The sequence below is a fragment of the Malania oleifera genome, chromosome 8 (assembly GCF_029873635.1).
Source record: "Malania oleifera isolate guangnan ecotype guangnan chromosome 8, ASM2987363v1, whole genome shotgun sequence".
Lineage (NCBI taxonomy): Eukaryota > Viridiplantae > Streptophyta > Magnoliopsida > Santalales > Ximeniaceae > Malania > Malania oleifera.
Genome location: NC_080424.1, coordinates 13,283,358 through 13,295,066, shown reverse-complemented (window position 1 = coordinate 13,295,066; position 11,709 = coordinate 13,283,358). Strand labels below are relative to the sequence as shown.

At 36.2% G+C, this 11,709-nt stretch overlaps 1 non-coding gene across 1 annotated transcript; it reads left to right on the top strand.

Moving 5' to 3' along the window:
- Positions 1-11,279: 11,279 nt before the first annotated feature.
- Positions 11,280-11,386, top strand: LOC131163166 (small nucleolar RNA R71). The gene has a single exon (XR_009138944.1). It is a non-coding gene; the product is annotated as a small nucleolar RNA R71 (small nucleolar RNA).
- Positions 11,387-11,709: the final 323 nt, after the last annotated feature.

Here is an 11,709-nt window from a genome sequence, read left to right as displayed (position 1 = left end):
TCAAATGAGTTAGAGTGTGTATGCTTTAGAGAAGTATAATAAATAAGCACACAAGAATAAATATCAATCACTCTTCACTTTTCAATGAGTTTGCAAATGAAGAGGATGAGATTAATGCTTTCCTCTATGAATGATTTTCGCAAGCAAGAATGAAGGAGAGAATGTATATTATACTTGAAGATTAAGAAAATATAGCACTAAGAGTAAAATAATTTTCAAAGAGAATGTTCCTAATCAAATTTCTAATCTATTCCTAATCAGGGCAAATGAAGGAGTATTTATAAGTTTCCCAAAAAATATAACTGTTGGGACTCAAAGGGAATTTTTAGAAAAGTTTAATTAGCATTTTTACCCTGATTACCGTGATTAAATTATGGCAACCCGAGAGTTTCAGTCGCCCGGTCCTTAGGGTCGATCGCCCAAACAAACACAAGGAGAAAAGTAAATTTCTCCGGTTCGGTTGATCGTAGGCAACGATCAGTCGGTTGAGCTAGGGATTTTCCAATCGTTCGTGGTTTCGATCGCCTGGTCCATGATTCGGGTTGCCGAACTTCACAATTTGGTCACCCGGGCCTATTTTGAGCTATAAGTTTGGTTGCCCGATGATAGTGGGAAAAGTTACTTTGAGCGTTTGGTCGACCGTGGACAATCAGTTCAAATTAGGCTCAGTCGCCCGGGTCTTAGTCAACTTTTTGACTTTTTACACATTCAGTCACCCGAACCATTTTAACCTCTTAACTTCGGTCGCCCGAAGCCCTTTCAAAACTCAAGCTAGGTCCTAATTGGCCTAATAAGTTTTGTCCCTATAATTGTAAGTGTAATATTTAATCTTTTAGGGGTTTTTCATTATGTGCATGGGAACCTATGATCAGTTTATGACCTAGGATTTTTTAATTTAGCCTAAAAACCTGGCGTCGGTTGACCAAAGCTTTTTCTATGGTCATTGAGTTCCCTATGGTCAAACTATGGTTTTTGAGCAAAAAAGTTATCATGCATGAGATGCAGTTATTATAGACCACAATATTACAGACCAAATAATGAAACAAAATCCATTATACAAAATAAATAATAAGTCTTCTTCTTCTTTGCTCTTCTAAAACTTCATAGAATATGTCAGGAATATGTGCGCTTTATGTCCTTTCTAGCTTCCATTTCCTTGCCTTATGTGTGTGTTTCAATTAAAGATCTATTCAAGTACTGAGTGCATACATAAGTAACTTGCAATTTGTCATTATCAAAACTAGGGATCAGCCTCAAAAAGTGAACATCATTATTCCATAGCAATTATGTATACAAAAATGAAAAACATAAATAACAGAAACATTTTCATTATCGAGCTCAAGTATCAATTAAACAACATACATTAAGATTCAATATTGCCCATCTTTTGGGCGGCAATCCTTTCGTCAAAGGATCAGCTATCATAAAATCGGTGCTAATATGATCAATTGACATTTTTTGTTTTTGTACTTCTTCTTTAGTAGCAAAGTATTTCAATTCCATATGCTTAACACCCTTGGAATACTTATCATGCTTAGAGAAGAAGACAGTTGCGGAATTATCACAATAAATTTTTTGCGGCTTGGCAACACTGTCAACTATTCCAAGTCTTGAAATAAAGTTCCGCAACCAATTAGCCTGAACCGTAGCCTTTAAGCAAGCTACAAATTTAGCTTCCATAGTGGACGCAGAAATTGTTGACTACTTCGCCCTCTTCCATGAAATTGCTCCACTGGCTAGCAAGTATACATAGCCAAATGTAGACTTTCTTGTATCCACACATCTAGTAAAATCAGAATCCAAATATCCAACCACCTCAAGATGACCAAACCTTCGATAAATAAGCTTGTGATCTTTCGTTCTTTGCAAGTATCTCAGAACTTTCTTTGCAGTCTTCTAGTGAATCATTCCTAGATTACTTTGATATCTACCGAGCATTCCAACTACAAAGCTAATATTTGCCCTTGTGCACGTTTGAGCATACATTAAGCTCCCAACAACAGATGCATAAGGAACATCCTTCATTTGTATATGTTCATGATCATTTTTAAGACATTGCACAAGACTGAACTTGTCTCCTTTCTGAATTGGAACGAGAGATGCTAAGCATTTGTCCATTTTAAATCTCTTTAAAATTTTATTTATATAACCTTTCTAAGACAAACCAACCAGACCTTGGGACCGATCTCGAAATATTTCTATTCCGATCACATAATTTGCCTCTCCCATATCTTTCATTTCAAAGTTTTTAGAAAGAAATTCTTTGGTCTCGTGTAATAAACCAAGATCATTAGTTGCAAGAAAAATATCATCGACATATAGAATTAGAAATATAAACTTACACCGATCAACAGTGTTTTCTTTAAATCCAAAGGAACCAATGGTATTATTAAACTTAAGATACCATTGTTGGGAAACTTGTTTAAGTTTGTATATTGACTTCTTAAGTTTACACACCAAATTTTCTTTCCCTTCAACTGTAAAACCCAATGGTTGATCCATATAAACATCTTCATCCAAATTTCCATTTAGAAAGGCAGTTTTCACATCCATTTGTCATAACACTAAATCATAATGATCTGCTAAAGCCATAATAATTCTGAAAGAATCTTTCTTAGAGACCGGTGAAAAGGTCTCTTTATAATCAATATCATCTTTCTGAGTAAAGCCTTTAGCTACAAGTCTGGTGTTGTAATGTTCAAGATTACCACAAGAGTCGCGCTTGGTTTTAAAAACCCATTTACATCCAACTCTCTTGCAACCTTCTAACGATTCTATAAGATCCCAGACTTCATTTTGTTCCATAGACTTTAACTCATCTTTCACAGCATCTATCCATTTATCAGAATTATCACAGCTAATGGCCTGTGAAAACGAAACTGGATCATCTTCAATTCCTAAGTCAAAATATGACTCTTGAAGACAAACCACATAATCATCCGAGATAGAAGATCTCTTTTCTCTTTGAGATCGTCTTAACGCAACCTCTTGTGGTTTTTCTATAATATGTTCACTTTGAATAGCATGAGTTGTAATTTCCTTAATTTCCACATTTAATGGAACCATACTCCCACTAGTTTCATCATTCTTAGTGAACCTCGCATTTCTAGTTTCAACTATTTTGGTGGCATGATTAGGACAATAAAATATATACCCTTTCAATTTTTCTGGATAACCAATGAAATTACCACTGATTGTTCTTGCATCCAGCTTCTTTTCTTATGGATTATAACCTTTTATTTCTAACTGACAACCCCAAACATGCAGGTGTCATAAACTCGGTTTCCTGCCAGTTTGATCGGTGCAAAACTGCAAGTGCACAGTATCATAGTTTTATAGTAAAATGATGAGAAGAGTATCGTCCTTAGGAATTGGTAACTTACTTTTGACAAGTACCGGAATTATACTAATCTTGAATTTATTGAGAAAGAAACTAAGAGTTTTGTAAGTGCAAAATGAAATAAAATCACTTTAAAGAAACTATTTAAAGGAAAATAAAACTGTTTGCCAAGTATCAAATTAATGAGAAATAAAACTTCTAGGAAATCGATTTCACCTAGTTTCCTACTATGCTTTACTAATCTAGCTAATAAGATTTCATTTTATCTGTTTGTTAGTAAATCTCCAATTCTTCCCGAAAGCCTCTTTCGATAGTTAATTGGAAACTATTCTTGTTCATTATTTAACATAAGAGTATGCAAATTAATAAAATAAGAACGCAATAAGACCCACGATTTTAATACTACATAGGTTCATGCAAGTCTTTCGATTTCTATATTTACCTATACTGAAATATCCAATATTTATCCTATAATTTCCCCTTTCGGTAGCAAATCATAACATCAAAATCATTTAATTAATGACCAGTTAATTAAAAGCAATAAGCTTAGAATAAATCAAAAAAAATATAGAAGAAAATTACTTCAAATTAGCATAGAAAAGAAAACATAGTTTGAAACTAGATTACATCGTTTTCCTAGAAATAAGAAAATTGTTCATGCCGAAAATTAAATTCCATATAAATGAATTCACCATTTTTTCTTTTCTTATAGGAATGGAAGAAAAATCAACATGTAGAGCAGCCGTTGTGTGTAGCGAACACACAGAGCACAATCATCGTGCCCGCCTTCCTCTTCCTCCAATGATTATTATTATTTTTTTCTGTGCCGCCCAGCCACTCTCTCACTATTGTTCGTCTCTTTTTCTTTTTTCTTCAGCACTGCCTCCCACAAAGAAGACCTCCGCCCCCCCTTCAAGAAAACCCTAAGCTGCCGTCTTCATTAGTGCATGGCTGGGTCAAATCAAGCTCGGCGCATGCCCTTTGTCCAAGCTCAGCGTCTCTCTTGTTTTTCATTTTGAGGCCCTTAGCCTCCTCCAAGTCCAACACCTCATGAGAAGCCCAACCATCTTTCCAAGTCCATGTGCAGTTTGGCACTTTAGGAAGAAAAAGACCCAACACCTCATGTTGCATGGCACTGTTCATGTGGGTGTTTTATTTTTAAAGCCCAACACCCCACGGTTAGTCCACGTGCTTGCTTGGCCTTCTCACAACTTCCTTCATTTCAAAGCCCATACGACCTCCACTTGCATGGAGCCTCGTGGCCACGTCAAAGATGAAGCCCACTTCCCCTTTGAATTAAAAACCTAGCTCTCACATTTTATTTAAGCATTTAACTCTCATGCATGCATCTCCATGTGCATGACCCAACCGAAACCCTCATTCACGCACCAACACACACGACTTCTTTTCTTCACTTGCATGAAGCCCGACTCACTTGAATGGCTGAATTCATCTTTAACATTCTTCAAATCTACAATAAAATTAAATGACCGCAGTGAGACCTAAAATCGAAAAAAATAAATAAAATTAGGCCAAAGTTTAAAGTTAAGAAGTGATAAATTATTCTAATTTATGCCACTCATCAAACACCCCCAAACTTAAAACTTTGTTTGTCCTCAAACAAAAGAAAAAAAAAAAAAAAACCACTATAGACAATATCAACTATACCCCATAGAGAAGTATCATCACTCACCAAGCCATGATCTGAATTTAGATTTCTTCACTAGTATCTTACTCTTTTAACATCAAAGATGGCAAGAAAATCAATAAAAAAATTTAGCTATTTGTCAAGCAAGAGTTAGGTGTTTACTTCAACCTAAAGCTAAGACCTTGAGTGCGTGTGTGCTAAAGTCAATTTAACTCCAAATCACCAGCAAATTCAGATAACAGTAGAACAACTAAAACCAGGAGAATTCTCTCAAAACCTAACCCCATAAGTCCAATTTTCAGAAATCCTCTCCACTAATGTAGTCAAACGCCAAAATCAGAGATCAAAAGGTCTTTAATCAAGGTTGTAATGACAAGCCACTAGGTGAGGGCTACGAAAGAAATGGATAAGGAAAATTAAAGTAAACTGGGAAAAATACTTGGTGGAAAGAAAAATCAAAGCGATATCCCTAGGATTCAAACCATAACTCTCTCTCGACAATATGGTCATACTAATGACAATATTGTTGTTGTTGCCAATGAAGTAGTATCAAGTACAACGTTAACAAAATCTGAAGTGATCCATACTCCACTTATTGAGTCTTCTTTCTTTCTTTTCCTTTTCATTTTTTTTCTTTTTTTAGTATAAAATTTCTCTTCACATGTAAATTTCCACCGAAGTATTTTTCTCAAAATGTAAAGGTGAATTCATGGTTTTTCAAGGTTAGAACAAGAATGGTTTATGTAGTTAAAAGAACAAATAAAGGCTTATGTAACATGAGGCTTAAGGAGGTTGACTATGGAAATACACCATGCAATGATGGCATGATAGTTAGGATGGCTGGGAAAGCTTGTTTTGGTTATAACAAAAAAATTTTCCTAGATCATTTCTCAATTATTTGGTATCAATTAGGATTTCGCCTCAAGGATCCATCAATGGATTCTAGAGCAAAGCAAGATTGAACTCTTCTGACCCAATCAATTCTACTCATTCTCTTTATAAGCAAAATGGAATAGAGAAAAAAAATGACTATGTGTGCAATTATGTTCAAGGACAAAGATTTAAATCAAGGTACCCAAAAAACTCAGCTTGACATAAAAGAAATTTTTGAAAAGTTTTCTCAATCCCATACCCAATCACAAATTTCAGAGTCATAGAGAATTCAATCATACTCAAATACATGCTTGGTAAGAGAATCCAACAACTCAAGACTTATAAAATCACAAGTAAAGAAAAAAAAATCATAAGAAAAATAAGCATAACCCATAACCAAGAAGACCAAATCACACCCCCAAACTTAAACTAAACAATGTCCTCATTGTAATTCAAAGGTGAGAAAGATTGAATGAATGAAAGGAGCTTCCCTGGTTTCTTGGAGAATCAGTCGAAGAATTCAATTTTCAACTCTTTATTCATGCTAAATAAACCTGCATCAAAAACCCAAATTATTCAAAAATGAATAAATAAATAAATAAATAAATAAAGTAATAAAAATAAAAGAATAAATGAAAGAAAATTCTTTGGGTTGCCTCGCATAAGCGCTTGTTTTAACGTCTCTAGCCAGACTTTTCAATCTTCATCAATTAGGATCTCTAAGAGAAATAAATGCATAGTTCCTCTCCACTTGTTCTCTATAATAATGCTTCAATCTCTGACCATTAACTCTGAATATATTCCCTGTCTTGTGCTTCAAGTCTATTGCTCCAGAAGGGAAAACATTGTCAATTGTATAAGGACTTGTCCATCTTAACCTTAACTTCCCCAGGAAGAGTTTTAATCTTGAGTTGAAGAGTAAAACCTGTTGTCCTGGAACAAACTCACGGCTAAGAATTTGTTTGTCATGCGACTTCTTCGTCCGTTCTTTGTAGATTTTTGCATTTTCGTACGCATCATTCCGGAACTCATCCATCTCATTCAATTGAAGAAGTTGCTTTTCCCCTGCTGCCTTCAAATCAAAATTAAGTTTCTTTACAGCTCCAATTCAATAGGGAGATGACACGCTTTACCAAATACTTATCGGTAAGGGGACATCACGATAGGTTTTTAAAAGTAGTGCGGTATGCCCACAAAGCATTATCAAGCTTCTTTGCCCAATCCTTTCTATTGGAGTTAACCATCTTCTCAAGGATGTTCTTGATTTCTCGATTTGAAATTTCAGCTTGGCCATTAGTTTGAGGATGGTAGCCAAGTGCTATCTTGTGCTTCACACCATATTTAGAAAGAAGATTGTCAAATAACTTGTTGCAAAAGCGGGTCCCTTCATCACTAATAATAGCTCGTGGAGTGCCAAATCTTGTGAATATATTCTTATGCAGAAAGTTGAGTACTACCTTTGCATCGTTTGTTGCTGCAGCAATTGCTTCCACCCATTTTGACACATAATCAACTACTAACAAGATATACACATAGCCAAAAGAATGAGGGAAAGGACCCATAAAATCTATTCCCCAGACATCAAATAACTCAACCTCTAAGATATTTTTCAATGGTAGCTCTTGACGTCTTGAAATATTTCCCATACGTTGGCACCGCTCACAGGTTTTCACCAAAGTATAACTATCACGAAAAAAAAGAAGGCCAAAAGAAGCCACTTTGAAGTACCTTAGTTGTTGTTTGTGTTGCTCCAAAGTGTCCTCCATATGATGAGGAATGACAATGATGAAGAATGGCTTGCATCTTTTCTTCTGGCACACATCTTCGGATGATTTGATCAAGTCATTTTTTGAATAGCAAAGGCTCATCCCAAAGATAATATTTCACATAATGCAGAAACTTCTTGTGTTGATGGTAAGTGAGATTTTGTGGCAATACTTTGCAAGCTAGGTAGTTTACAATATCAGTGTACCAAGGAAGCTTGATTTCACATGCAAACAACTGCTCATTAGGGAATGCTTCTTAGATCACTAAATCTGGTTTTACTTCCTCGTGCTCCAACCGAGAGAGATGATCAGCAACTAAATTTTTGCTTCCCTTCTTATCGCAAACCTCCAAATCAAATTCTTGCAGAAGTAGGATCCAACGAATCAACCTAGGCTTAACATCCTTCTTGCCAAACAAATAGCGAAGTGCTGCATGATTAGTGAACACTATCACCTTTGTACCAATGAGGTAAGACCGAAATTTGCACAAGGAAATACCACAACAATCATCTCCTTCTCAGTTGTTGTATAATTAAATTGAGCTTCATTCAATGTCCGGCTTGCATAATATATGGCTCTAAACAGTTTGTCTTGCCTTTGTCCTAGCACTGCTTCAATTGCGAAGTCACTTGCGTCACACATGACTTCAAAAGGTTGACTCCAATCAGGTACAATCATAACTGGTGTTGAAATCAGTTTCTCCTTGATTACATTAAAGGCCTGCAAACAAACATCATTAAAGTCAAATGCAAATTTTTTTTCAAGAAGATTACATAAAGCTTTAGAGAGTTTAGAAAAATCCTTTATAAATCTTCTGTAAAATCCCGCATGTCCTAAAAAGCTTCTGGTTCCCTTCACATTCTTTGGGGGTGGTAGTTTTTCTATGGTTGCAATTTTAGCTCGATCAACTTCAATTCCTTTAGATGACACTCCATGGCCGAGCAGGATCCCTTTTTTGAACCATGAAATGGCACTTCTCCCAGTTTAGGACTAGATTTTTATCTTCACATCTCTGCAAAACAATAGCCAAGTTATGTGAACAATGATCAAAAGATGTACCAAAAATTGAAAAGTCATCCATGAAAATTTCCATTATCTCTTTCACCACATCAGAAAAATAGCCATCATGCAACATTGAAATGTCGTTGGGGCATTACATAATCCGAAGGGCATCCTCCTAAAAGCAAATGTTCCATAAGGGCATGTGAATGTAGTTTTCTCTGTATCTTTGAGAGCTATGGCAATCTTGTTATACCCTGAATAACCATCTAAGAAGCAATAATAAAAATATTTGGCCAATTGATCCAACATTTGATCAATGAAGGGAAGTGGAAAATGATCCTTCCTTGTTGCCTTATTCAACTTGCGGTAATCCATACATACACGCCACCCTGTGACTGCTCTTGTAGGAATAAACTCATTATTGTCATTTTTCACCATTGTCATTCCACCTTTCTTTGGTACAACCTGCATTGGACTTACCTATGAGCTATTTGAAATAACATAAATACTTCCTTCATTGCTAGATTTAATCTTCTTTGGTGCTTGATCAACGGTTTGTAAAGTTCCTCCATTAAAATTTATGTATGCAAATTGAAGGACTTATACCTTTTATGTCAGAAATAGTCCATCCCAAGGTTGTTCTATGCTCCCTTAACACACGCAGTAGCTTTTCCTCTTCTTCGGATGTGAGTGACGCCACAACAATCACTGGAAAGGTGTCACTATCCCCTAAGAATGCATAGCAAAGATGCTCAGGTAATTGCTTCAACTCTGGAGTTGTAGTTTGCTGCATCTTTTCTTTAGAATTTACAGAATCCATTTTCGCTACCATAGGTTCTATCCTCCCCACTTCATTGCTAAGTGTTGTAATCTGCTGCAAGGCTCCCAAGGCAAATACATAGTGGATAAATTCCTCACTAAAAAAAGGTAAATTAGATTCACAAACAGCAGAGATATAACAATCATAAGCATGAGATGAAGTGGTGATACATTGTTCTAAGTGATCGGCTGGTACATCTTCTTGAAAGGCTTCTTCTACACATTGCTGAAAGACATCTACCTGAAAGCAAGTGCTTGGATCTTCTGGGAATCTCATGGCTTGGTAGATGTTGAACATGACATCTTCCTTGTTTACTCTTAATGTTAGCTCACCCTTTTGAACATCAATTGAAGCCCTTCCAATGGACAAGAATGGTTAACCAAGAATTAGTGGGACTTCTTGGTCTTCCTCCATATCTAACACCACAAAATCAGCAGGAAAAATGAATTTGTCCACCTTTACCAATACGTCTTCTATGATTCCATGTGGATACTTGATGGATCGGTTTGCTAGTTGCAAAGAAATTGTTGTTTGTTTCATCTCTCCAAGTCCCAATTTCCCGCAAACAGAAAGTGACATAAGATTAATGCTAGCTCCAAGATCACATAAAACTTTATCAAAAAATGAATTTCCAATAGCGCAAGGCAAAGTGATACTCCCTGGATCTTTTAATTTTTGAGGTAATTTTTCTTGAAGAATTGCACTGCATTCTTTATTAGGCTTCACTGTTTCGAACTCCTCCAACCTTCTTTTCTTGGAAAAGATGTCCTTCGGGAATTTGACATAGTTTGACATTTGTTCCAAGGCATCTGCAAAAGGAATGTTTATGTGAATTTTATTTAAAATATCCAAAAACTTAGAAAACTGGTTATCTAATTTTTTTTTTTAAAACGTTGAGGATAAGGAAGTAGAGTAGAGAGAATAGGAGGATCGTCAGGAAATGAAATTGCTAAAAGCATGTTCGTCTCTCTTGGTGTATCATCCACATTCTCCTCTTCTTCCACTTTATTCTTGCTTTAGCCATTACTTTCAGCTGTAGGTGTGGACATGGTTTCCTTTGATGGCAATCTCTCAATTTCTCTTCCATTCCTAAGTGTGATGGCCTTGCATTGTTCCTTTGGATTCACTTCTGTGTTGTTAGGAAAAGTTCCTCTTTGTTTAGAATTTATGGTTGTGGCCAGTTGCCCAATTTGCATTTCAAGATTCTTCATAGTGGCTCCCATATTGCTACAATGAGTCTCAATGTTATCCAATCGTGAATCAATCTTTTTAAACCTTGCTTTTGTCTCCTCAACAAATGATACCATGGCATCCTCAAGTGACATCTTCTTCTTGCTTTGTTGACTACCAAGTCTTGGAGGAGGTTGTAGCACATTCCTTGTATTTCCATAAGATAAATTCTCATGATTTCGAAGCCCTAGATGGTAATATTGTGGCATAAGATTACCACGATAGTTGTAGTTCAGATTGTTGATGTATTGAACTTGTTCTTGAATCGCTTCATTGCTCGGATCTGTCCTACTTGTAGCTACCACATATTCTACACCTTATGGTATCCTTTGGGTTGTCAAAGTTGAAATCTGATGGGATAGAGAAGCAACTTGAGCTGAAAGGGCAGCAAACAACTCCAAGTCATGAATCTTAGCAACTCTCTTAGCCATAGTTCTTTCAATTGACCATTGATAGTTATTTGAGGCCATTTCTTCCAAAAGAGAAGTAACACCCTCAGCTGTCTTTAACATCAAAGTTCCCCCAGATGCAGCGTCAACTAAAGTTCAAGTTTGCCCATTTAACTCATTATGAAACATCTGAATTTGCAACCAATCCGACAATCCATGTTGTGGGCAGCGTTGAATCAAATCTTTATACCTTTCCCAAACTTCATAGAGTGAGTCAAAATCATTTTTCCTTAATTGACCAATCTCACTCCTGAGTTAGGCTATTTTTGCAAGTGGAAAGAATTTAGCTAGAAACTTTTCTGCCATGTCCTGCCACCTAGTGATACTTCCCGGTTGTAGAGATTATAGTCAACCTCTTGCCTTGTCCCTCAAATAAAAATGGAACAATCTCAGTCTAATGGTGTCTTCAGTAACACCATTGATCTTTACAGTGTCGCAAATCTCCAAAAATATCGCCAAATGAATATTGGGATCATCAAGTGTGATCCGCTGAATTGGGCTTGTTGCACCATGCTAATCAAGGCAGGTTTGAGCTCAAAGTTGTTGGCATTAATGGTCTAATGTCTAATACCCGAGTAGTT